The following is a 26,464-nucleotide window of genomic DNA, read 5'->3' as shown; positions in this document are numbered from 1 at the left end:
TTCATATACCCAGTCAGTTTTCCCTTCGGGAAATATTCTGTTTACTCCTATGAGATATGGATGCCTTTCTCACCCCATTCAAAAACAAGAAGGAACATGGAAAGGGCAAGGAATAATTGCAAAATATTTTCTTTTTTTTTCCCAAATGGAATAAAAACATTTCTTTAGATTATCATTCTAGAAAGCTGAGGCACTGATTCTGAGAGATCTTGTAATTAAAAGACCACGGACTTTGAGTCTAGAGGAATACTAATTGAACTCTAGCTCCAATACTTTTGTGGTATGGACAAGTAGTTTTCATTCCTCAGCCTCATTTTGTGAATCTGTAAAATGAACAATAGTAACTGACCATCTATTTTGTTCCCATACACTGAATATCCTCTCTCTGTGGATTATGCTCAGTTAAGGTCTTTATTATCATTATTTTAATCCTCAAAAAACAATATCATGACATATTTCGCAGGAGGAAACCAACTAAGAGGTTAAGTAACTTGACTATGATATTGGCTAATGAGTGGCTGATTCCAAAGCTTGTGTCTCTAGCCTCTGTACTTACCGTCCACATCTTTCAAGATTGTGGTGAAATTGAGAGAGATAATGTAGCTAATGAATTATGATTTTCCTGGTAAAGCATCAGTACTGGAAAAATGTCAGTTCCTTTCATCCCCTCCTTCATTTCCTACTATTTCATTTAAGGGCTCTATACAGTGAAAACGTATTCGTGAGTAATGCATTTTACTACAAAAATATTCATACTGGAGCAAGAAAATTTTAATGGACCATGGAACTCATTTATATAAGATTAAAAAAAAACTGATTTTCCTCTTGGTCTTCAAAAAAAATGAGTTTAAATAAAGTCTTTACAGATTTCAGCAACTAATTTTCTTTATGCCAAATTTTTGATGACTGCTAGACAGATTTTCTAGAACATATCAGTGACTTCTCCATTATTCTCTCAGACTACTTGACTGCTACATGGAGACACCCACAGACCCTGGTAATGCTAAGTCTTGTGGCTGCCAGATTCTCTGGGGGAGAAAAAGAGCTTTGCTATGTGAGATGCATTTAAAATAAAATGGCTATGAAGAATAAGAAAAGAATGTGTTGCTTCACTGACAGCCCAACTCTTCAGATTTTAAGTTTCTGTAGTAATCAAAAGGAGTGAAATGTTAAAGCCCAGAAACCTATGCAAATCAGCAATTATTATATTTCTTCTAAATTAAAATAGAGCTATGTCCATGTAATAAAACATAACTTAGCCCATATCGTTGTGTGAGGGACTGCTGTGTTTCTCATCTGACTCAGACGTGCAGTAACACATTAAATAAAGGAGTCATCATATTTTTTGTTACTTGTGAGGACACGGTATAATGTGAATTATAACAGAAAATGACTTCTTCTCTTTGTTCTACTAAGGATCACCAACTTCATGGTTTAGCTGTAACCAAGATCAAAGTTTGGATGTAAAAATATATTTAAATATGCCATCAAAGCAGTCCCCCCCCCCCCCCCCAGGTAGTGGGTTTGAAATCTCAGGAGCACAAGATTTATAAGATGACTGTTTTATCCTCCTGGTTGTTAAGTCTTCTCTTCCAGGTTCTTTTGACTTCCAGCTTTGGGCTGCTCCCTCTAGGGTTTTTTTTTTTCTCTCTCTGTGACCTTCCCTGAAAGGACTCCCGTAATAGATTAAGACACATCCTTGGCCACACCTTACCTAAAGTAATCTCATCCAGAGGTCCTATTTACAAGAGTTCACACCCATGGGAATTGAGTGTGGATTGAGTATAAGAACTTGTTTTTCTGGGGTACATAGCTTCAAACCACCACAGTGACTTTGGTTTTATGCAGCTTTGATCATCTCTGGTAGCGAAATGTGGGCAGGTAAACTGGTTGAGCCAATCTTATACCCTTTTACATTCCCCTTTCTGCAAAACCCTTACCTGATAAGAAAAGATATTATGTTGCAAGGCAGGCTGAAGCTATAGAGACTTAATGTTTTGTGCCATGCAAATAATGCCTGCAAGTTACATTTAAGGTAATTAGGCCTTTCCTGCTTAGTATCAGTGTAGGAAATTTGTATAGGAACAACTTGTATAGAGCCCGTAGGGTGCTTGCCATTTGAAAATATTTGAAAACCATTTAGTCTGAAGAAAACCTGTCAATCCAGTTTTCTCCAAGAAGCCTTTAAGCCTACGTCAGGACTGGAAGTGGTTTTCGAATTGGGGGAGTTTGAAGTGCTCCCAGGACAAACCTGGGCATACAAAATGGAACCAAAATTAGGGAACTAATCCATCCAACATTCATCTCAATAGTTATAAAAGTTTCTTAAGGATTGGACTAAAAGTTAATGCACTGAGTTCCAAAGAAGTCGCTTCATTTCTTGGAAACAAATCATTAAATCAAAAATGACAAACTACCAGGAGGTCAATGATGTTTTGCAGAAGACTTCCTGAATGATTTCCTCTCTGATGGTTACTTGTGAAAATCTGTACATAATGTCCATTGATGAGAGAATATATTGAACAACCAGCATATTCTATGCCAGGTTCTTTTTAATACAAACCTGTATATGCTGGTTTGGCTTATATTGTGGTTGTTACAGGATATTGCTAAGAAGTTTGATATTTTATTAAGAATGGTAAGGACTAAAATAGCTATGTGCCAGGCATGGGATGAAACCCATAACTTGGATTATTTCTCAGTGCGGAAACACTATACTACAAAGTGGCATAAATTATAATTTTCTTAGTACATCTCATTTGATGCTTCTTACACCCCATAAGAAGCAAGTATTATTTCAAATTAACCAATGAGGGAATGAGCTTAGGAGTTTAAGACATGAACTAACAGTCACACAGTCCTGATGGAGAAAGAATTCTAATTCTAGGGCCATTCTCTTAGTAACTATCCTACAGTTTCTGAGTAGGGCTGGACTCAATTTAGTGAGAGCAGAAGTGTCTAAAATTTCTTCAACGGATTCTTGACTTTCAGCTTGTTTTTTATGAAAGTGCAGAGAATTCCCACTCCCTTCTCCACATAAGTTTTGCCCTTTTTTGACACCAACTCCTCTCCAAGGGAGATGCATTTACTTATTGATTAAAGGGTGAGTCATTGGGCTACAATTAATACGTAGGCTATTTGAACCTTAAAAGCATAGGAACTTGAGATCCCTTCCCTCTTTAGGGCATCGAGCCTTGGGCACAGGGGCAAAGACTGTCAATTTCTTGACATATCTGCTTCCACCCCATGTGGCAGAATTAATAAACCAAGTCAGGGACACTAATAAGGCCTGATAACTTTGCTTGCTCTATGCAAGCATTCTGGAGCATTCTTTTCATAGATTTGGATCGTGGGGTATTGAGAGGTAAGGATTAGAGGATTAAGAGGCTCTGCTGAAAACCTGAGACCAAGGTTTGTGTTCTGATTCAACTTTTACTGGAGAATTCTGCATTTGGGATATTAATTGCTTGAATAGCTGCTAATAAATGGTAGTTGGATTCATGTGTTGTTTTGACTCCTTGTTTAAGTCTCCCTTGGGAATTCTATTTGGAGGTAGGAGTGGCTTGGGCTGACAATGGATTGGGATTCTGTTGGATCCATGAGAGTCATGTCTTCAAAAGTGCCATCACAACTTCATCCTGAATGATACTGACCTTTTTTCTGTTGTAGATTCAAAATTTTTCATTTGCCTTTTCAAACTTTCTTTGGCGTATCTTCTGCTATATAGAAACTTGATTGGAGTTTGTAGTCAAAGTTGTTAGTATTTTCCTTTATTATTTTGGGCTTCAGTAATATGTAAAACCTACACATATACTTCAATGTTATTATTTTTAAATGTTTGTCTAAATATTTAAATTGTTGCTCTACCTGGAATTTATTTTACTTATTACCACCTTCCTCCACCCCGTGTTTAGGCATTTATTTCCACATCATTAATTTTATTACTGTTTGAAATTCCAACTGTAGTAAATCCACTATTTGTCTTTTAAATTCTTGTCCATAACCTCATACATTCCAACATGATTCATTTGCTTTAAGAAATCATATTTCTTTGTTGCAAAATGTGCATATGGTCTTGTGGAGCCACCATAAATACTAATGTCTGATGAATAATTGAGCCTATTTATCTCTTCCCTATTAATTCTCAAATTGAATGTTTTTACAGGCAAGCTGACAATGCTAGTCTTTCTTAATTTGAGAGATTCTAAGATATGGACTACGAGAGCCTGCCTACTGGGAACTCAGGGACGTGACACCCAAATGCTACCTTTTATAGTACAGACATATTTTCTTGAAAAAGACAATGACCTCTTGTCCTATTGAATTTTAATGAAAAACATGTCCTGAATTCCAAGGATGCCAATGCCAGTTATGATAATGATTATAGGTCTAAATAAACCTAGATGGGCAAAACTGAAGCCTGGAGAAGCAAAAATGTAGAGCTTGGTCTAAAATCTAGATAAATAATAATGATAAATATAAAAATGGTATCAGCAATGATTTGGCTATTTGTGATGTTGGCTTTATGTTAGGCATCAATTAAATTCTTAAAATAATTGCAATATTATTTTCACTTTATAAATGAGGAAGCTGTGTTCAGAGATTACAAGTAACTTACTTATATTCATATAACCAGTCACTGACACAGGTAGGAGCTGAGATTTATGCATCTAATCCAAAACCTGGGCTACTTTTCTATTTTGCTAACTCATCTCCTCTTACTTTTGACATCTAGGCTGAGTGATTAAGGCTAGCAAGCTGAATATGGTGATAGAAAACAATGTCTTCCACTGAGAATATCTATGTTCAATGACTGCCAGTCTAATCAATTAAGCTTTGTCTTCCTGCTACCCTGCAGAAAAGTCAGAGAGAAGAGGTGCTTGCTGAGAGGCTGTTTCTATTTAACAAACATGGAGTTATGGATGAAAAACTTTGAAACTACTTAAAAGGCATTTTTATGCAAACTTTACTCTTACCTGTCATTAGGAATATCTTAATAATTTTGCTTTATATTTGAAGTTTCTTAATTCTCCATCAGGAGTTTTTCATATTCTGCAGGGTGAAGGCCAACCTTTATAATTTAATAAAATACATATTTATACTAAGAACTTCATTTAAAGGAACAGTTTGAAATGTGTTGGTTATGGCTTCTGGGCTCACTTAATTTACAAACAGCCTATTTCAATTTACTTAGCTCACACACTCATGGTTCAACTAAATTAAATAAGCTTTAAAATTGGAAAAGGAGGAAGGGGGCCTATTTACTGAGCAAAACAAAAAAAGTAGAAATAGCACCAATAGCTCGCACCCTAACAGTCCCACCTCTAAAACCAAGGTAAATGATGTTACTCTCTCGTGAAAACTATGCGTCTTCCAGATCCCCATCTTAGGGTGCATGGTAGATTGAGTTATGTACCCCAACAACATGTTCTTAATCTTAATTGGTATGAATCATTTTTAAGTAGGACTCTTTGAAGATGTCAAGGTGCAACCCAACCAAATAGGAATGGGCCTTAATCTGTATTACTGGTGTCCTTTACAAGAAGAAAAAATTTGAATGCAGTAAATCAGAGAAGACCAGAGGAGCCAGAAGGCAGAAGTCTGCAGAAACTGTAAAAGCAGACAGAAGGAGAGAGAGATCGCCCCGTGATAGAAGGCAGAGGTGCAAGCCTAGACTTTGCGGGAGAAAGCTGGGTCTCACTGACACCTTGATTTTGAACTTCTAGCCTCCGATACTGTGAACCAATAAATTCCTGTTGTTGAGCCAACTCACTGTATGATATTTGTTACAGCAGCCGGCAAACTAAGGCAGGTAGCTTGGCCTGATTTAATTGAGGAAGCTGAGAGGTGTTGATTTAGGTCTCAGATCATCATCTGAACACGGAAGCTATGTTCTGTGGCCATTTCTTTCTCTGATTGTGCTCATCCTCCCCGCCCTAGGTGCTCTACATTAAAGCAGGACTAGATCTCAACTGCTCTCTTCCCCAAGGCTATAACATCTGGGGAGGAAGGAACTGATAATTAGAAACATATCTTTGTCTAGATTATGGGGACCAGTAAGACTTATGTCCAATACATTCACCATGTAGAACTGAAACAAAATTACTATCTAAACCCTAAACAAAACTTCATTTGTTCTTCTATTTTTTAAAGAGGATAAATAACATTATTCAGTCTTGAAAAATATCCAAAACTTTATTCTTTATCCTAAGATTGAACATTCACAAGCAGAGCTTTAAGAAATAACCTCTACAAAATGAAAGACATGCAGGAGGGACTGATGCCTTTTATTGTAATGGGCTGGTCCTTCACACACAAACACAAGCAGATCTAGTGGACAATTCAAACACTCAACAAGGAAGAGAAATGATGATGTTATCCTATACTAGATGATAAATTGGGAAGAGAAATTTAAGTATCATTTATCACAAACTGTTCTCAATATTTGGCTTTTTTTTGGAAAAAAAGGGAAAATGCAGCCCAGAGCCAATACGTTTCATCATTTGGGTTTCATGACAGAAATGACAAAAGCCTACTGGCTTGGAAATATTAAAGGCAACATGATGGGCTGTAGGATTCTGTTAACAGTTGTAAAAGCTAGAGAAATTTCAAGCGAGGAAAGAGGAGGGGTGTCAAATGGAAAGTTTCTGAGTCTCTTAAACATAAAGTCTTTACAGAATTGGTTTCCCAGTATTTCTCACTAGTGCGTAACCTTTTGCATATTTGCAACATTTTCCCACTCACCTTGTGAAGCCTAGTGATTTATTATGCATTGAAGCCTAGTGATTTATTATGCATTAAACCAGCCTTGTTCCACTAACAATGGCAGTTATAATGGGTACAATTGCTGAAAAAGACTTGGGACCCCAAAGGACAATGCTTAGAAGTCTATAGTCTGCTTCAAGAAAAGGATACAATATGGCAGCAACATTAAATTAAAGCCATGCATGGCAGCCTTATGGCCAGGCTGCAGAGAGGCCAAGTACCCCTCCCCTGCCCTCCTTCTGTAAGATCTGCAGGGAGAACACTTCTCTCACATCGGTAACCACTGAGGAGTGCAAGGAACATCTTGGAACCAGGGAGCCCAAAATGGAGTCTTGGCCAGGGTTTCTTGTGGCCTGTTGGTCAGGGAGACATTATTTTTATGCAACCAGCCCCAACAGCAAAGCCCCACTGCCCTCTGGGGTTCTTGCCAAGACCAGACATAAATCATTAATCTCACTATCAACAGTAGACAAATGACCCTGAAACGCCTCAGACTCACGGATACAAAGCCACACTGTTAATCAGTGTATTTCACTCTTTAGCCAGGGATAGGTGTCTCACAGGACTTGAACAAAACAGCTCAGATCAATTTCAGACCCTCTGGAATTAACACTCACCATACACTTGCAAATAGCTGTCTGCCTACTGGCCCATAGTAGCTGCTCAAGAAATCAGGGTGAAATGTTGATTTCTTGCCAGATAACTAGAGTGACATTATTTGAGTGGATATATGCAGCGATGCTTTAGGATTTCCAGGATGCCAATTGTATAAAACAGCCATTTTATGAGTTGTGTTGTGGAAGTCACAACACTTTTATCTTTGCCTTCAACCTCAAAGGTAAGCAAAAGGCCATGATTCTTATAGAAACTAGCCTAATTTTTTTGCTGTGAATTTTATGCATTATTATTCTCCGGGAAACTCATATTCTTTCAGAGAGTATAGTTGATCTCTGACATCTTAATTGCAGGTGGATGTATTACTAGTTTGTTCATTTAGGTATTGGTATATGAAATGGTGTCAGTGATAAATTAATGGCCTCTTAGCTCCAAATCTACCATTCATTTCCCTGTTTGTGTTGCTAGAACATTTCTTCCTTGCCAGCTGGCACAATGCTAATTTTTGTCAGTAAAGGGCACTGCAGGGACACTGAAGAGGAAGAGGTTTCTCTTCCTGGGTCTGGTGTGCTTTGCTGGAGTACAGGACGCCCCGTGGAACTTACCCCTGATGAACTTAGCAGCACCCCGATACGTGGCTTTGTGAGTTCCACGGGCACAACTGATGACTTCTTGGAGCCTTCCCAGCAATGACCTTTTGGTGGGTTCTCTGATCGCTCTCCCATTAAAGCAGCTGGTAGCCCCACTGGCTTCACAGCAAGGTCAATAGCAATCTTCTTGTGCAGCTTCCTGCCGGATTTTGCAGGGACCCCAGCAGACAGTTCCCTGCCTCTAACCTGGGCCTGCCAACTTTGGACAAGTTTCTGGCCTTGGATAACACAGCAAATTTCTTTCTTTTCCAGTGGGCTGCACTCTGACCTTTGCTAATGAGGTTTGAATCTCCACCTTTGGGATGAAGGCACATATTTCCAAATTTTTTCCATCCTTGGGTATATTTCGACAGCCCTCTTTAGATTTTTCTTTTATCCCCTCAGTTAATTCCTTGTAAAAGTTAATAATTCTTTATATTAAACCTTCCCTGTTCAAAGTACAGTGTGGTTTCTGAACACCACCTGAATGGACAATAACTGGTACAGAAATAGGGAGGAAAGCAATAATGACTGGTTACTCAGGAAATTTTATTGTGCTTATGAGGTCAGGAAGCCCTATTAAAGAAAGGTGATGAGGTACTTCTGTTGAACTCATTTCAAAGAGCTACATCTTGAACCCAATGATCTAATTAATAAGAAAAAAGTCATCTCTTTAAAGTGCTTCCAAGTGTTCTAATTTCACCCATCTGACAATGTAAAATTTCATGTTGATTGATTTGCAGTGGAGGCGGGAGGACAGTAACTAGAGACTTAAGAAAAGGCAGTAAAATAGGTATATGTATGTATATATATTCTTTTTTTTTCAGTTTATTTTTTAATTTAATTTTATTGACATATAGTCACATACCATACAATCATTCAAAGTGTACAATCAGTTGTTTATAGTACCATTATATAGCTGTGCATTCACCACAATCAATTTTTGAATATTTTCGTTACTGCAAAAAAAAAAAAAAAGAATAAAAATTAAAGTAAAAAAGAATACCCAAAACATCCCACCCCCCCACAACCCTCCCTATTATTCATCTACTTTTTGTCTCCGTTTTTCTACTTATCTGTCCATACACCAGATAAAGGGAGTGTGAGCCATAAGGTTTTCACAATCACATTGTCACACAGTATAAGCTATGTATTTATACATTCATCTTCAAGAATAAAGGCTACTGGGTTGCGGATGAACAGTTTCAGGTATTTCCTTCTAGCTATTCCAATACACTAAAAACTAAAAAGGGATATCTCTATAGTGTATAAGAATAACCTCCAAAATGTCCTCTTGACTCTATTTTGAAATCTCTCAGCCACTGAAACTTCACTTTGTTTCATTTCTGTTCCCCCTTTTGGTCAAGAAGACTTTCTCAATCCCTCAATGCCAGGTCCAAGTTCATCCCTGGGAGTCATGTCCTACTTTGCCAGGGAGATTTACACCCTTGGGAGTCATGTCCCATGTAGGAGAGAGGGCAGTTAGTTTACCTACAGAGTTGGCTTAGAGAGAGAGGTTACATCTGATCAAGAAAAGAGGTTCTCTGGGGGTGACTTTTAAGCACAACTATAAACACGCTTAGCCTCTTCTTTGCAGTAACAAGCTTCATAAGGGCAAGCCCCAAGAGCAAGGGCTCAGCCTTCTAAATTGGTAGTCCCCAATGCTTTTGAGAATATTAGTAATTCCCCAGGTGGAGAAGTTTAATATTTCCACATTTTCCCCCAGTCCCTCAGGTGGGTTTTGCAAATATATTTTTATTCTCTGCCCAGATTACTCTGGGATGTATCAGAGCTTCACACTAACCTGTACAAACCAATCAGATCTCACTCCTGATTCCAATTTCTATGTAATTATGGTGTGTTTGAGTAAACTGACCATGCAAATTAAATTATATAGATTTTGCACTATAAAACACTGTCAATATCATCCTTTACCCTTTAGTCTGATTATCTTAGTCCTAATCAAGTCCATTTCATTCGTATCTCTAACTAAAGTCTAGTCTCTTTTTCAGCCTCTTTAACACTTGCTGTATGGGGTAATGCTGACATTCATAGCTGCTGGATTCTGGCTGTGAGTCTCAGGTGTCACATTACACAGATACCCGAAGTTCCAGGGACCGACCAGGTTATACACAAAAAGCTCAGTATCTCAGAATTCAGAAATAACCATTACAACTCAGAAATAGATGTAACTGCTGAAAGAGCTTACAATCTGGAAACCTTTGTCATAATCTTTTCCCTGATAACAAAATGCTCTCAAATTCAATTCTCAGAGCTCGCACATTATGGTTAGTTCATATTAATGAAGCATTATACTGTTTTTCTTTTCATTTCTGATTTATTTCACTCAACATTCTGTCCGCAATGTCCATTCACCTAGTTGCATACCTCACAACTTCATTCCTTCTTGTGGCTGCTCAATATTCCATTGTATGTATACACTGTAGTTTGTCATTCCATTCATCAGTCGATGTACCCTTAGGCCACCTCCATCCACTGCAAATCATGAATAGTGCCACCATAAACCCTACTGCACAAATGTCCATTCATGTCCCTGTTCTCAGTTCTTCAAAGTATATACCCAATAACAGCATTGCAGGAACATATGACAACCCCATACTTAGCTTCCTGTGGAACCACCACACTGCCCTCCTGATGGGCTGTCCCATTCTACTTCCCCACCAACGGTGATTAGGTTATCCCTCTCTTCACATTTTCTCCAGCACTTGTATCCCTTTATTTTTTAGACAGTTTTATTCACACACCATACATTACCTCTTAAGTAAACAATCAAAGGTTCCCAGTATAATCACATAGTTATGCATTCACTACCATAATCTATATGAGGACATTTCCATCTCTTCCAAAAAGAAAGAAGAGGAGGAGGAAAAAAAAAAAGAAAAAAAAAGAAAAAAGACAGCTGATAGTTCTCTTTCTTCAATTCGGCACTGGTAGGGTCCTTCTCTAGTCTATATCCTCCTCCAGAGTTTCAAACAATTCAGAATTGTCTTTTGTTTCATTGAATCTCTGGAGAGAAGTTTTCTGTAGCTGTTTGCATCACCATGTTGATGACATCACCATTTGTGTATATATATTCCTGAAGAATCTCCTCTACATTTTCTTTTTTGTGTAGTCTTTGAATATCTTTAAATCTTAAAAACCCTTGTAAACGTTTAACTAAGAAGTTGATACTAATGGTATAACCCTGATCTTCTTTTGCTTCCAGCATTATTAGATCAAATGAGCACCAAAATTGCAGAGATCTTTTATGTCATCTAGAGGAAAATTGAAAAGTTGACAAGAAAATAAAGGAAACTATGTTTGATAAGGAATCCAGGTAACCCAGTTTGAACTGGAGACCGGGAAATCTAGTTTGATAAGGAAAGGGAGTTGGCTATAAGTTGCTTAATACAAAATAGTGGAGATTGAAAACATTGTCTTGAATAGCAAAGGCAGGTGAAACTTCCACCAAATCAGTTTGACAGTTTTAATTCAGCTGATGAGTTTCCCTGCAAAGCTTCTGTATCATAATGAAATGTAATTACATGGAGAGAGGATGCAATGGATGCAAATACTTGATCATTGTCCCAACAGTCAGGATGGAAACAATGGCTTGAAAGTGGGACAGCGACTTCTCTGGTGAGGAGAGGCTATGAACGCCTCCAGCAGTGACCCCCTCTTCTGCAGGTAAAATGTACTCTTCACCTCAAAGTTCTCTGCTACTTCTACTGCAGAACAGGGCTTCTCGGACTACTGCCTCCAAGAGCCAGAAAGACAGAGTCCCCAGGCCAAGGCAATGCAGAAATAATTACTCCTAATTACCAGAACATTAAAGTGCAGTTCTGATGCACCATTAGGGTTTTCCCAAGAACCCAATTTTATTAAGCTCCTTTTCCCCCTCCAGAGAAAGAACAATCAGCGAGTCAGCCATCAGCAAAGTGTTAAGTATCTCCAAAATGTTACTCAGACTGGATCAGAGGAAAGAAATCTAATTCTACTCTCCTCAAAAATGAGGCATCGATTGTCAGGACATTTTGTTTAATGAGGGTGAAGCTATCTGTGTTACAGTCATCCAGGTCCACTTTCTCTTTTAATTGCTCCTCCCTCTCGCAGATGGAGAGTTTAAAGCCACTCTTGTTGGCCTCCTGAAGTCTTCCCAGTGATGGCTTTTGGTGGCCTTTTCTCAGAGACACCCCTACAGAACAGCACCTAGGGCTCACCCTTCCCCAGCTTTCCAGCTGTTTGATGGCTGTGCTTATCTGTAGTGCCATGGATCATTCATATGACCAGCCTTTTATTTTGTGTATTTCCAGTTACATGGTTACCTTCTGGAGGACAGCAGTTTCCTCTCCAGTCTTCTTTAGTAGAATTTTTCAATAAAGAGTCTACATCCATTATTTTCATGTTCTTGTTATCATTTTTTTTTCTTTCCTTCCTCAACCATTATAAGATTGAAACTTCCCCTTTTCAGGTTTTCCAGTGACACCTCTCTTACCTAATTCAGTGGCTTTATATACTTGGTCCTCACTTTCTTTGGCTTTCCAGCTGAGAAAATCAAGACTTAGAAAGAAACAGGTACCCCAAGTCATACACTAAATAAATGAAAAGGCAGGAATCAAATTCAGGAATTGCTATGCTGTAATGTTTGTGCCTCTGAACACTGTAGTGTGCTATCTTTCTAGTTTTTGCATTTCCCAATACTTCTCTTTCCTGTCTCTAAATGCAAACATTTGAGGGATGTTTTGTTCTCAGCTTTCTATACTTATATGTTTATAACTCACATTTATTGAGTGCTTACTATGAACAGAGTTCTGTGCTAGGAGCTTTTTTTGTATTATTTAATTAAATTTCCTCAGCAATTTTATGGGATATGTATTATTTTCCCAATTGAGCAAGTCGAGACTCACAGAAGATGGATTGACTTAATCGAAACTTATTCCAAATTTTTGGAATTTCAATATATTACTTTTTCATTAATTTTTATAATCCTAAAGTAGTATGTGCTCTTTGTGACAAGTAAAGCATCGTGAAGATTCCTAAGCACTTGCGCTAGTCAATGTTAATGGCCTCACACTAATATATGCAAGTATATAGGTATATATTTATGGTTTTAATGTTTAATTTTATAAAACGTTTTGAATAATATTGGATCTACTACTCTGAAACTTTCCAACTTAAAGATCATGCACATCATTCCTGATCAGTTGGCATAACTCTTTCCCTGTTTTTTTAATAGTTGGTCCTTAGTCTATAATATGCCTGTATCAACAATTCTCCCATTAACATGCAGGTTTCCAGGTTTTCAACTGCAAACTGCTTTCAAAAAACAACTTTCTATGAATAACCTTAGGCTTATATTCTTAAAGGATCTACTCCTAAAAGTGAGATTACTAGGGCAAAAGGGTGTATGTATTCTAAATTGTATATATATATGTATTCCTTTCCAAAATAACTTGTAACTGTACAGATGAATCCAGTGATATCAAGAATCTATTCTCTGTTTTTTGCCTCTGACTTCTTTGTAGGTTTTATTAATAGGCCAGTTCACCCTTTATAGAAGGAAATTGGCCAACAGGTACTGACATCTTACCAGCTTAGCAACTCCTGTGGAAAGGGAATTCTTTCTTTTCAATAGTTCTAGCAACAGTCCCATGTTCCCCTCCCACTGCGATGTCTTGGTCCTGGTTACTCCAACACCTGGTGGGAGTGAAGTGTTTTTGAACTGAGTCACATGATCTGAAAGCAGTGGAAAACAGAATTCCCAAGAAAAACCAAGGTTCTAGAATCAGAAAAGGCAGAAAGCAAAAGTGATTTCCACTAACATTAGATTGTGAGTTCCTGGATAATATGGCCTTTGTCTTACTCATTCCTGTTTTCTAGCATGTAAAGGCATTGCCTGGCACATCATATGTTCTCAATAGGTATTTGCTGAGGGACAGTTTTTTTTCCATATTCTTCCCCCCTGGAATGACTTCTTCTCTCCACTCTTCTATGTCCTAGAAGGCACCGGAGTCTTGCCTTCCTCATCTTACATTTTCTAAGCACTCTAGCTACTCATCAAACTCAAGGCCCTTTTCTGTTTTAACACTCTTGCAACTGTATTCTGTATTGCATTATTATTTATATGTTTCACATGTATGTGTCTATTCATGGCAATTAAATTTTTAATAACTTAAAGGTAGAGATTTGAGTCTATACTCAAATAATATTCTTCATGGTATTTAATATTATATTTTTCAATTTGGATGTAATAAAAATGTAGGCAAAGCAAACCTATGATTAGACAAAGTCAATACAGTGGAGTTTATTTTATAGTGACCAAAATTTAAGAAATATGAAACTGTTGTTAAACTTTTGATTCAAATATTATAGTACCAGAACAATCAAGCAAAATCTATGTGAAATATAAGGAGAAATGGGAAAGTGCAAGATTGCCATTGAAAGTTTTAACATTTCTGTTAAAGTTCCAAGGAAATTTTCATGTTATAATAATGTTGATAAATTCCTAATATTTTGCCCTGAGTAGAGTATATTTTCTTTTCAATGTCTGTGGAATAGGTATGATATCTTTGACCCTGATATATTTATCTGATATTTTCTTTAGAAATGCTTATTATCTCATTGGCTCACCATTCTCTGACTTCTCATATCTGCTATCTTTTCTGCCATAAATTTTCTTAATTTACGGACAACAGAAAACATTCTCTTTTTCTGTACCCAGACTCTTTCTCCATACATGTCCTCCATCCCCCTTTTCCTTGCCTCCCTGCAACAAATAAGAAAATGGATATTCCTGCAATGATATGAACTTTATAGATCTCATCTTTTCCACTGACTTGAACAAGAAGAAACCCCACAAAGAAGCGGGTGGTAAATATGCTTTTACAGTGGAAATTCTTAAACTACAACCTTGAACATATACAAAACAGTAGCTCACTGTACTAAAAAAAAAAAAAAGATTATGTATTTCCCCATCCCCTCAGCAAATCTTAGAAGTGCTGTTTAGGTATGTGAATTTGCCACTATAAACACTTATATTGTAAATTAAATATGTGTATATTAAAGTTAATACTCACACACATTGCTTTGGCACTTCTGTAGTCTTCCCTATTTTAATGCTTCATGCTGTCCAAGCATGAATTTTAGATTTGGCTAAACCATTCAAACAAGCAGCACTTTTTCCTGGTAGTTGATGACAGAGAAAAGGGTATAAATAAAAGGAGCCATTCAAAGGATCTCTAGGAGTTGCTTTGTTCCTCAAACAGTGGATGATATGTTACACGTACACCCTCTTGTACCAGTGGATATATGCTCATTAAATGCAAATATCCCTATTATTTTATGAGAAGCACATTCCTTTTAATGAGTGGGGTAGCAAACATTCTCTAACAATACCATTTGTCTTTGGGAACTTAAATCTTGGAGGGCTGAAGTGAGCATATATTTTATGATGAAGCTCTCTTACCTTTTAATTAGCTGGACTTCAATCCATAACTTGTATTCATAACCGCAGGGAATTGACAAATCTGGACTGATGTTTTCTTCTTCCAGTTTTCCAGTCTAAGTAAATTGTCTCCATTCTTCCTGGGAAGTTTTTTTCCTTCGCTTTTCTGAGAATGCAGTATATACACTTCCAGTTACAGACTATTAATAATCTACTGTTTAGCAGCAACTCCCACACTCCATATCAAATTGGGAGATAATCAGGAGCTTTGCTGAACTTGGATTTTTCTTTATTAGCATCTCATCACTCTGTTGGTCTGTTTTAAAGCTGCATGTTGACTCAGGCCTCTGCCACATTACTTAAATGCTGCCTGCAGTTCTTTAAGTTTATGGAGAATCCTTGACCATGTAACTGGGAATTGCATAGAATAGCTCTATGCAATTTCTGTCTTGGCTCTGATACATGTTGCCCAGAGACCACTTTAGAAGTATTTTCTTAATGTCAGATCTAAAAGACTCACCCAAAGCACTCCTTGGGCAATTAATAAAAAAGCAGAGTCTACAGAATAGAACAGGAAAATATTCCAATTTTATTATTGTCATAGTTTAAATTGCTGCATTAGATACCCAGTTACTATAGTTTCACCAGAAGCAAATTAACAAAGGGCATGATTTTTAGGCTTTTTTATTTTAATGGGAAAATCAGAGCAAAAGGACAGTGTACAGCTTTGTATCTTGTCACGCTTATTCAGACATTTTCCTAAACAGCAAACACACAGGTTTATTTTGCAATTTATAATCACAAATTCTTCCTCTAATATCTTTCATCCATAGGGTTTTGCTTAAGTTTCTATCAGTAAAAAAAAAAAACATATTTTTTGATCTTTTAATTGATGCACACAAAAAGCAATGCTAGAGGTAACACATTGCACAAATTGGAAGGAATTATTAAGGGCATATTATAGTGAGAAATACTTTATTTCTTTAGAGAAAAATATAATGGCCTCTTTTATGGGACAGCTTGTCTTCTACCAAAGACATTAATTCAGTAACTCACAAATATCAAGCATCTGTTATAGTAAGGAATGATACTAATGTCCTCACTAAAGTTCCCAAGAAAATGTAATTATCTATTTTTCAGCAACTGTAAACTCTCCAGTTACAATAAACAGTGTTTACTAAAGGCAGGCCAAGACACATCTTATCTAATTCTCAAGGTTGATAATTGTGGTGGTTTGAAACTGTGTATACTGGAGAAAATCATATTCTTAAAGCTAATCTATTCCCGTGACTGTAAACCCTACTGTAAGCAGGGTCTTTTGATTAGGTTACTTCAGTTAAGGCATGGCCCAAGGTGAGTTTTAATCCTCTTACTGGGGTCCTTTATAAATGGGATGAATACAGAGAGAGAGAGATGAGAAAGAGAGAGAGAGAGCAAGATGGAAGTAAGTAGCTGAAAGCATTGAAACCTAGAAGAGAAAGGAGAGACCAGCAGATGCCGCCATGTGCCTTCCCATGTGACAGAAGAGCCCAGGATCGCTGGCAGCTGGTCTTTCGGAAGAAAGCATTGCCTTGATAATGCTTTGATTTGGACGTTTTTCTTAGCTTCAAACTGTAAACATGGAAGCTAATAAATTCCCATTGTTAAAGCCAACACATTTCATGGTATCTGCTTTGAGCAGCCTAGCAAACTAAAACAGTCGTTTCCAAGTACTAGCCCAGGGAAATTTATTATTTTGAGACAGTTTCCATTAATTTTGGAAAAAATGTGAAAAAATAAATACAATGAAGTAAGTTCAAAAGAAACATTAATTTACCTTAAAGGGCTGGCATTTATTATTTTGAGATTATTTTCTTCTTACTCTGTTTTACATAATTATTTATGGAATAATTGTGATAGTATGCTGATAGTATACCTTTAGTTGGTAAAATGAAAAGTCTGTAACCCTATGTTATCCTTCTACATTATTTTAAACAGCTTTACTGAGATATACACAACTACAATAAGATCAGAAATTTTAATTTTGGTGAAGTCAAATTTACCTAATTTTTCTTTTATAGATTGTGTTTCTGGTGTCATATATAAGAAATTTTTGTTTAACACAAGGTTACAAGAATTTTCTCCTATATTTTCTTCTATAAGCCTCATAAATTTAGATTTTTCATTTAGGTATTTGCTCCATTTTAAGTTAGTTTTGGTGTGTGGTGTAATAATGGATATGAGTTCATGTATTTGCATATAGATATTGTTTTTTTCTGCCAAAATTTTTTGAAAAATATTATTCTTCCTGCACTGACTTTTCTGTGTATCCTTTCTGAAAACCATTTGTGGGTGTATTTTAGGACTCTGTTCTGTCTTCTTTATCTATTTATCTACACTTTTACCAATACCACACTGTCTTAACTTAGCTGAGCTGTATACTACTATTTGAAGTCAGGTAGTGTTAGTCCGACCTTGTTCTTTTTTTCCCAAAGTTGTTTAGGTTGCTCTAAGTATTTGCATTTCTATATGATTTTTAAAATCAATTACTTGCTTAAAAATACATGCTGAGGCTTGCTCTAGTGAAACTTATGGCTGTAAATGGGAGGCTAAGCCTATCAATAATTACCCCTAGGAGTCACCTCCAGAGAACCACTTTTGTTGCTTAGATGTGGCCTTTCTCTCTCTAAGCCCAACTCTACAAACGAATTCATTGACCCCTCCCCTACTTGGCACATGAGTCCCAGGGGAGAGAATCTCCCTGATGATGTGGGACACAGCAACCAGGAATGAGCCTGGCCCTGGCATCGAGGGATTGAAAATGCCTTTTAGACCAAAAGAGGGAAAAGAAAGGTAACAAAATAAGGTTTCAGTGGATAAGAGATTTAAAATAGAGAGGCTATCCTGGAGGTTACTCTTATACAAGCTCCAGCCAGATATTCCAAATGGTATAAGTGTTCTCAAAAAATGTAATTATCTCAAAAAAATAATATATGGGCATATTCCAAATGCCCACATATGCCCTAACAAACAGTAGTCCCAAAATACTAAAGAATACTTAGTTCCCTATGTGAGACTCTATAAAAGTTTCACTCACTAAGTTTATTTTTCAGAAACTTAAATCCCCTGGAGTGTTCCTATGCCAGCTATGTCCCCAAACCCAGAGGCAATAGCCTCTTCAAGAACATCGATCAGATGCACCCCCTCCCCCATAATGTTGACACCCCTTTTCAATATAAACAAATTAGGGTGGTCTCTGCCCAGATATCCCTGAAGATTGAGACAGCGATCAACCGAGAGAGAGGGGCAGCAATGGACAAGATAGGAGTTAACAAAGGATTTCGGATACTGTGTGTATATAAATAATGTTTTTTTGTTTGTTTGTTTTTATCTTTCAGTTTTTAGGGTACTAGAAGGAAATAACTGACATTGTGGAACTGTAACATATAACATGCTTCAAAATTTGCTCTACAACTACTTGTTAAATTGAACTTTGAAAGTTATCACTTTTCTGTATACTTTCTGTATATATGTTACATATCACAATAAGGAAATAACTGAAATGGTAGAAATTATAGCCCATAACATTCTTTGAAATTTGCTAACTACTTGTTAAATCTTACTTTGAAAGTTATCATTTTCTGCATATAAGTCATATTTCACAATAAAATATAAAAAAATACATACTGGGATTTTTTTGTTTTGTTTTTCAGAATTTGTTAATTCTGTAGTTCAATTTGGGGAGAAGTGGCATATCAACAATTTAAGTCTTATGACCCATGAACATAGAATATCTCTCCATTTAATTAGGTCTTCCTTATTTTTTCTCAAAAATGTTTTGTGATTTTCAGTAAACAGATATTTCATGTCTTTTGACAGATTTGAGCCTAAGGATTTCACATTTTTGATGCTATAGTTTTATTAATTTCATTTTCAAGTTATTTGTTTCTAGTATACAGAAATACAATTGATGTTTGTATGTTGATCTTGTATTCTGTCACCTTGATAAACTCACATACTAGTTTTCATTACTTTTTAGTAGATTATATCAGATTTTGTGCATGATCATGATTTCAGCAATTAAAGACAGTTGTACTTTTTCAATCTGGATGGCTTTCATTTTATCTTCTTATTGCATTGGATGGAATCTCCTCTCTAATTTTGAATAAATGTGGTAAGAACAAACATTCTTGTGTGGTTCCTGATTTTAGAGGGGAAGCAATTAATCTTTCATAATTAAGCATCATATCAACTGTAAGTTTTTATAGAAACCCTTAATCAGGTTGAGATCTTTGGGCTGCTGGTGGCAGCCAATGGGCCCATGCCCTTCCTCATCAGGGCTGCCCATATGTGCTGCCACTGACGTGAGGCCACCTCCCAGCCAGCACCTTGGCACGCAGTGACCCTGTCACCCCCACTGGCTGACCATTCTGCAAAGACTGGAATCAAGGCTGAGAAGGAGCTCCTTGCTTCCCTGGAGTGGCTTATGTCCATTTGGTTCTCCCAGCTCTAGAGGCTGACTCTCATCTACTGGAAGTCCAAGGTATATTCTGTGTTGATTCTAGCTAGCAAGTCCATCCTCAGCTCACCATCCCCAAGCTTTCCAACCTCTATGGTGTAACTCCTGACATTCTAGTCATGCTGGTCAAAGCTGGCTCCCAGCTCCTCAGCCTGGATCTCCAGCATTCCATGGCAGAGTCCACAAGTCCACAGCGGTGGTGAGTTTCTTGGAGGAGACAGGGCCCTGAATGTGCAAGCTGTGGCTGACCTACAGCTCCCAGACAACAGCCTTCTTGAGTGTGCTGCTGGGCAGCTGCTGCCACAAGCTCCAGTTCGACAGTCAGCTGGAGGGGAGTGCTGTTGTGACTCCAGCTGGTGCTACCTTGCAGAAAGGCTGCCTCCAACTGCAGGTGCTGTGGCTGCTAAACCTGGTGTGGCTGCCCAAGGCTTCTGGGAGAGGGGCAGCCCAGATCAGGCTTCCTTAGCCTCAAGGAGCTCTGCTTTACTGGCTCCACCCTCAACTGTGAGCAAGGAGTCTGGGCTGACTGTTCCATGGCTCCTCCAACCTGTGCCTGCTGGTTTTTCACAGCTGTGCTGGCATCATAGCTGGGCTCTGCCAGTCTTTAGGATCTACCCTGTCAGGAGCTGGAACAGCTGCACCTGTGCCTGAAAGGTATGTCCAATCAGCTGACTCTAGCCAAGGAGTTGACCCAGAAGTGGTACCACCCTCTGTGGTAACTGGACTTGAGTCACCAGAGTGAGAAGGACATGGAGCAGCAACTAGCTGCCTTCTCAGGTGCCCCTGGGGACTCACTCCTAGCCCTCTGCTTCCTCAACCACAGGGGCACCCTGGTCACAGTTAGCTCAGTGATCGGCAGCTGCCCAAGACCTGGTGGACATCAACCTAGTGTTCAGCCATTTTCCCTGGGCATGAAGTGGGACTACTGGGGGCCAGAGCTGCTCCAGTGGTGCTTGGAGCAGCTATTCATCAGCCCAGACCCCCCTCCACTGCCTTCCTCAGCTAGGTGGCTGCAAACCCCAGCCCCCAGTCCCCTCAGCCAGACCCACCTGTTTTAGTTTGCTAAGCTGCCCAAAGCAAATACCATAACGTGGGTTGGCTTTTAACAATGGTAACTTATTAGCTTCCATGCTTACAGTTCTGAGGCTAAGAGAAATGTCCAAATCAAAGCATCACCAAGGCAATGCTTTCTTCTTGAAGACCAGCTGCCAGTGATCTTGGACTCCTCTGTCCCACGGCAAGGCACATGGCGGCATCTGCTGGTCTCTCCCTTCTCTTCTAGGTTTCGATGCTTTCAGCTACTCGCTTCTTGGCTTTTCTTTCATCCCATTTATAAAGGACCCCAGTAAGAGGATTAAGACCCACCTTGGGCCATGCCTTAACTGCAGTAACCTAATCAAAAGGCCCTACTTACAATAGTTTTAGTCCCACAGGAATGGATTAGGTTTAAGAGCATGATTCTCTGAGGTACAGTTTTGAAACACTACTCCACCCCATACTTTGCATCAGTTTTGGATGTTTGAGCATTTTGTAACAATAAAACATTTTTTAGGAAAAAAAAAAGATCATATAAGACTGACATAAAAAAAGACCATATAAAAGGGGTGGAAAAATAGAAATCCCAAAGGCAGAGGTTTCTCATTGAGTTTCTGTCACATTCTAGGTTTCCTGCATGTAGCATTCTGGGTCCAACAGGAGATGGAAATCACCCAGTGGGTTAAATGGGAAATTTCACATAAACCATTATTAACTATGATAAAAAGTTAACTGTAAGATATAAGAAAGCACTGTCTGGTACTGTAGGGCTAAGGGAGAGTACCCGAGGAAGGACAAACTAGGAAGGGGGTTAGACCTCCCTGGAGGAGGTGTGGCTCATCCCCCCAGATAGCCAAGAAGCTTGCTGGTTGGGCCAGGCCTGAGCTGGTCTGGAGTTGCTGGGTGGGCAGCAGGCCCTCCTCCAGAGAGCAGGTGGGGGAGCAGGTGATTAGCAACTGATGGGTGGGTGTGCAGTGGGAGCCTGGTGCCAGCCTGATCAGGGTGCCATCAGAAGCAGGTGGGCTGTGTAGGGATACCTGGTTGCCCGAAGAGGCAGGAAGCTCAGAGATTGTGGCCACCACAAGTGGGCTCTGGTTTCTAGCTGGAAAGGGCTGTGAAAAGATAATGGCCAAGCTAAAGCTGAAGATCACAGAGGGACTGCGTTTTCCCGTGGCTGGGGCAGTGCTCCATCGATGTCTTTACTCCCACGCCACTGACCCCCGGCTCATACCAGAAACTGTAGGAGAGGCTCTTTCTCTAGAATATCCCTCAAGCACTCTCTATGCAGGCTCAACACCATCTTTAAAGAAGAAATGCTTAAAGAATTTCTGTTATCACAGAACATACAGATATTGAAGAATGCATTCAGAACTGAGAGGCAATAAATTGATACCTGACGCACTGTCACACGGTGAAGAGACAATGCAATTCAAGACAGGATTTTGGATTATGTTGGGGGAAAATCTTGAGCAGGCTTTTGGGTCACCAGTCATCCATATGAATTGCTGTATTTTTGCTGTCACAGTGAAAAGGCAAAACATGTGAAAATAATGTAAAAAAAATAAAGAGGAATTTCTTAATAGGACATTAAATAATTCAAGAAAGTCCAGATATTCTCAAAGCTAAGATGTTTTTAAAAGATGCCTTATTTTTTCCCTTTTTGGTAAAGCTTCTAAATCATAAGTTTAAAACATTTCTTGCTCTGGGAGGAAAAATAATTCTTCCCATACTTTAGTTTTCATGTTGTCTACAGGACACAATCTGGATTAAAATTTAAACAGGAATAGACCTATTTTCTCCATGGCCAAATCTCATACTTCTTTCCAACCCCATATAATAAATCTGGGGCTACATTTTAATCTTCAGATCATATCCTATTTTAAGGCGTGAAAGTAAAAATGGTACTTTAAAATTGCTATGAGATTTGCTTGTTTAGATGTGTCTTTTGGGGTATGAAAATCATGCTTCAAAACATTTCTGAGAAAGGCAGTAGTTCAAGGCTTATTAAACAAGTTGTCAGAAGACTGAGAGACCGGGTTTGCACTCAGACTTCAAGTCTGAGCACAGACTTTGCTACATTTAGGTGACAGGAATGGAAGCTGAGGAAGGTTCCTCAAGAGGGACATGAACTACTCCACACAGAGGAAAGAACTCCAAGAAGGCTGCAGTGACTCAAGAAATTTTATTTTAAATGTAAGGCCCTATTTGAGAGCACACTAGAGAGCCATGTATTCCCATTTGGGACTCAGATCTTAAATTTTGAAGAATGATTCCTATTTTCTGGTGTAAGTTACGAATGACTCACAAATCTTAGACGTGGAATGATGTTGTCAACGAGGTAGAGCATCTTCTCAGGCTATGGTTTATGTTTCTGTGTTTTCTGGGTATTGTTCCAGCAAAGAGACACCGACTGTTATTTTATCCTGCCAAAAGTATTGTGACTGATCATGAAGGCTGTAGGCTTATGCCCCTGAAAACTCTGAAGCTCAAATTGGATTAAGTCCTGATGAAATAATATATATGCAATTAAAAATAAAATAGGAACAGGCATAGCAATGGAGCAGACTAATCAAGCAGAAGTCAATGTCTACAGAAGGCTTTTTATGACCCATTGGTGTTTGAATTCCAACTTCTTGAGCATCTGAGAGGGCAAAACCAGCACACTGGTACAGTCAAACCCCTCACTGCAGATTTTGCAGCCTGGTATTTCCATTTTTGTGTGTAAGTTTGCAAATACTCATTTTCTCATAATGTTAAACTATAGTTTTATAAAGAAAAAAATATCACTCTGTGAGTCTTAGATCAAATGTTGTTAGCCCTGATCTTGTGCCTTTTGACCCTTTGATGTTCTGTCCACAGTTCACTTAATTAAAATGGTCATCCTGTAGTTGTCTGCATTTCTTCTATTGAATCAGTTCTGACCGCCCACTGCCTGAGCATCTCAACAGATAACTCAGTGTCCTGCACACCCCAAACAGTAGCAGCAGCTTTATTTTGGTTCTAGACTCAAGGAACTAAGCAGCAACAAACTTTTTCTTATATAAGCTGTCCTTGCCCATCATTTCAAACCTCAGGGGGAAATAAAAACCCTCTCCTTCTCAAAAGAAAAAGGAATAGGTAGATAATAGTGCAGATGAAAGAGAATTCCTGACCTCAGTCTTCTGAGATTTGACCTCCTCTTCAGCTGTTGCTTGAATAGCCGGCTGCTTCGTCAAAGTCATCTCTCCTTAAATATGAATCCCCTGTTCAAGGACATAAAGCTTTGTGACTAAGAAGCACCAAGGACAGGACAGGCATTGAACAAACTCAGAAATGAACTTGGTGCTAGTGTTCATGAAAATACATACATTTGTTTCTACGGTTTTGCTGGCAGATTCCAGAGTGATGAGTTGCCTAATAGCTCTTCAAGGTAAAAGTGTGGGTGTGTGTGTTAGGGAGGTGGGGGAGTGATGACTCATTCCCCAAGGACTAGGGAAGCTATTTTCAGTCCAGCTACTGCTCTAGGTGATGTCAGATATGTCTTCACATCAGATTTTTGAGGAAAGCCTCAGTGTCTGCTAAAAGAACCTTCCCTGTAATACCTGAAGGTGGAAAGCTTTGGAGTTTGCTTAGAAACAGAAAAGGATCCTTGAAGATTAACAATTATTAGTCTTCTTAGTAAATATTTGAATGAAATTCTGGGTGGGAAACAACCCATTTTATTTTCAACATTTCTTTTAAATGACTTCTGTTCGGAAAATGTCTGCCTGTTCATCAAATTTAAATACAGATCTGCAACACAGTGCACAGCTAGCCTTTTCCTGTCAGATACAGAAAAACGGCAACATTCCTTTTATTTTTAAGGAATATGTGAATTTGTTAAAGAAAGAATTGATTCAGGGATAGAGTTAAAAATAATATCCGAGAGAGGGCAGCGAGGAAGAGACTTCTGGGAAGATGGTGGGATAAGGGCAGGCAGAACTTACTTCTCTAGCAAATACACCTAGAGAACAGGCAGGAGCTATGCAAAGCAGTGGTTCTGGGGCTCTTCCGGGAAGCAAGGAAGAACCATTGCAACGTATAAGTAAGAGCTGAATGAAAAGACAGAAACTAGACTGAGAAGTTGGGGTGTCTAAACTCAACTACAGCATCCCTCCTCCACCCCTGAGGCTGGCAGCTGTGGGACAGCTTGGTTCTCACCAGCTGGAGAGACACCAGGCAGTCCTGCTCCAACCTAGGGCTGGGGAAGTTAACTCTCTGGGTCCCACAGCCCAGGTCCTTTCCACTTAGGAGCTCAGGAGCTCAGATGCTCATGGGTCCACTGATCCCACAAATTGAGAGACTACAGCAAGACACTAATCTCCACTGTGGTTACCATTGCCCATTCCCCACCTCTGAAGCTGGCAGACAGGCACAGTCCGGGGCAAACTGTTGGCCAGTGAAGTTAGCCCGCTCAGTCCCACAGCCTAGAGGATTTCCATGCAGGAGCTCAGAGGCCTACATCTCTCTTTGTTCCACAAACAGAGAGATCGTGACAAGAGATTGATCTGCAGCAGGGTGCCTGGCACTGATCCCCCACCCCCGAGGCCAGCAGATCTGGGAGTGTCTTGCTCTCATCCAGCTGGCTGCAGTGGGCTGGGAGACACAGGGAGGCCTTCCCCTTGAGAAAAGTGGGGGACATGGCACAGTCCTGTTACAGCTGCTGGCTGGAGAGTGTGAGACTCTGGGTCCTGCAGCCTTGAACCTTTCTATATAGGAGCCCAGGGTTCTAGCACCCAAATTATGTCCACAAACAGAGAAGTTGCAGTGAATGACTGAACTCCACTGCAGCCCTGGGCACCCCCCACAACTTCTAAGATCAAGAGCCTCAGGTGTAACTGCTTCTTGGCTGGCAGGCTGCAGTGGTCTGGAAGAGACAGGGAGACCCTCCTCTCCAAAAAAGAAGAGGATGTGGAACAGTCTGGACCCAACTGTTGGCAGGTGACATAGGGCAGCGGGGGCCTAAAGCCTTGGTCCTTTCTGGACAGGCACCTGCAGTGCCATGGGACCTTCATCCCCACCCACTGTAGACACAGAGGGGTCAGAGGGATAAAAAATAACTTACCTTTGTAGCGCTGTGGGGGCATAAGTCACTGAAGAGTGCCATCTTCTATGAAGACTGGGAAAGTACAGTCTGAGAAGCTGCTTTCCTGACCCTTTCTCTAGAGCCCTCTGGTAAGGGTCTGCACCTGCTGTGTGGGACCATGGCCCTGGTTTGGCTGTGAAGTATTGAGAAAACAAAATGCAAAGCAAGGCTTCAACATGAACCCAATCAACAACAAAATCTTAGATGCGAGGGAAACCAACTTTCAAAATAATCTTATCAAGATAATCAGATGTCCAGAAACCAGCAAAAAATTACAAGGCACATTAAGAAACAAGAAGATATGGCCAAGCCAATTGATCAAATTAAAAAGACAGAGGACATACAGAATTTGGAACAACTAGTTTCAGAAATGT

At 39.2% G+C, this 26,464-nt stretch overlaps 1 pseudogene; it reads left to right on the top strand.

Annotated features, from left to right (window-relative positions):
* The window catches only part of LOC119545377, a 65,258-nt pseudogene extending 44,249 nt beyond the window's left edge, over positions 1-21,009 (top strand).
* Positions 21,010-26,464: the final 5,455 nt, after the last annotated feature.

The sequence above is a fragment of the Choloepus didactylus genome, chromosome 10 (genome assembly GCF_015220235.1).
Source record: "Choloepus didactylus isolate mChoDid1 chromosome 10, mChoDid1.pri, whole genome shotgun sequence".
NCBI classification, from domain to species: Eukaryota; Metazoa; Chordata; class Mammalia; order Pilosa; family Megalonychidae; genus Choloepus; species Choloepus didactylus.
This window is presented reverse-complemented; position numbering and strand designations above follow the sequence as displayed.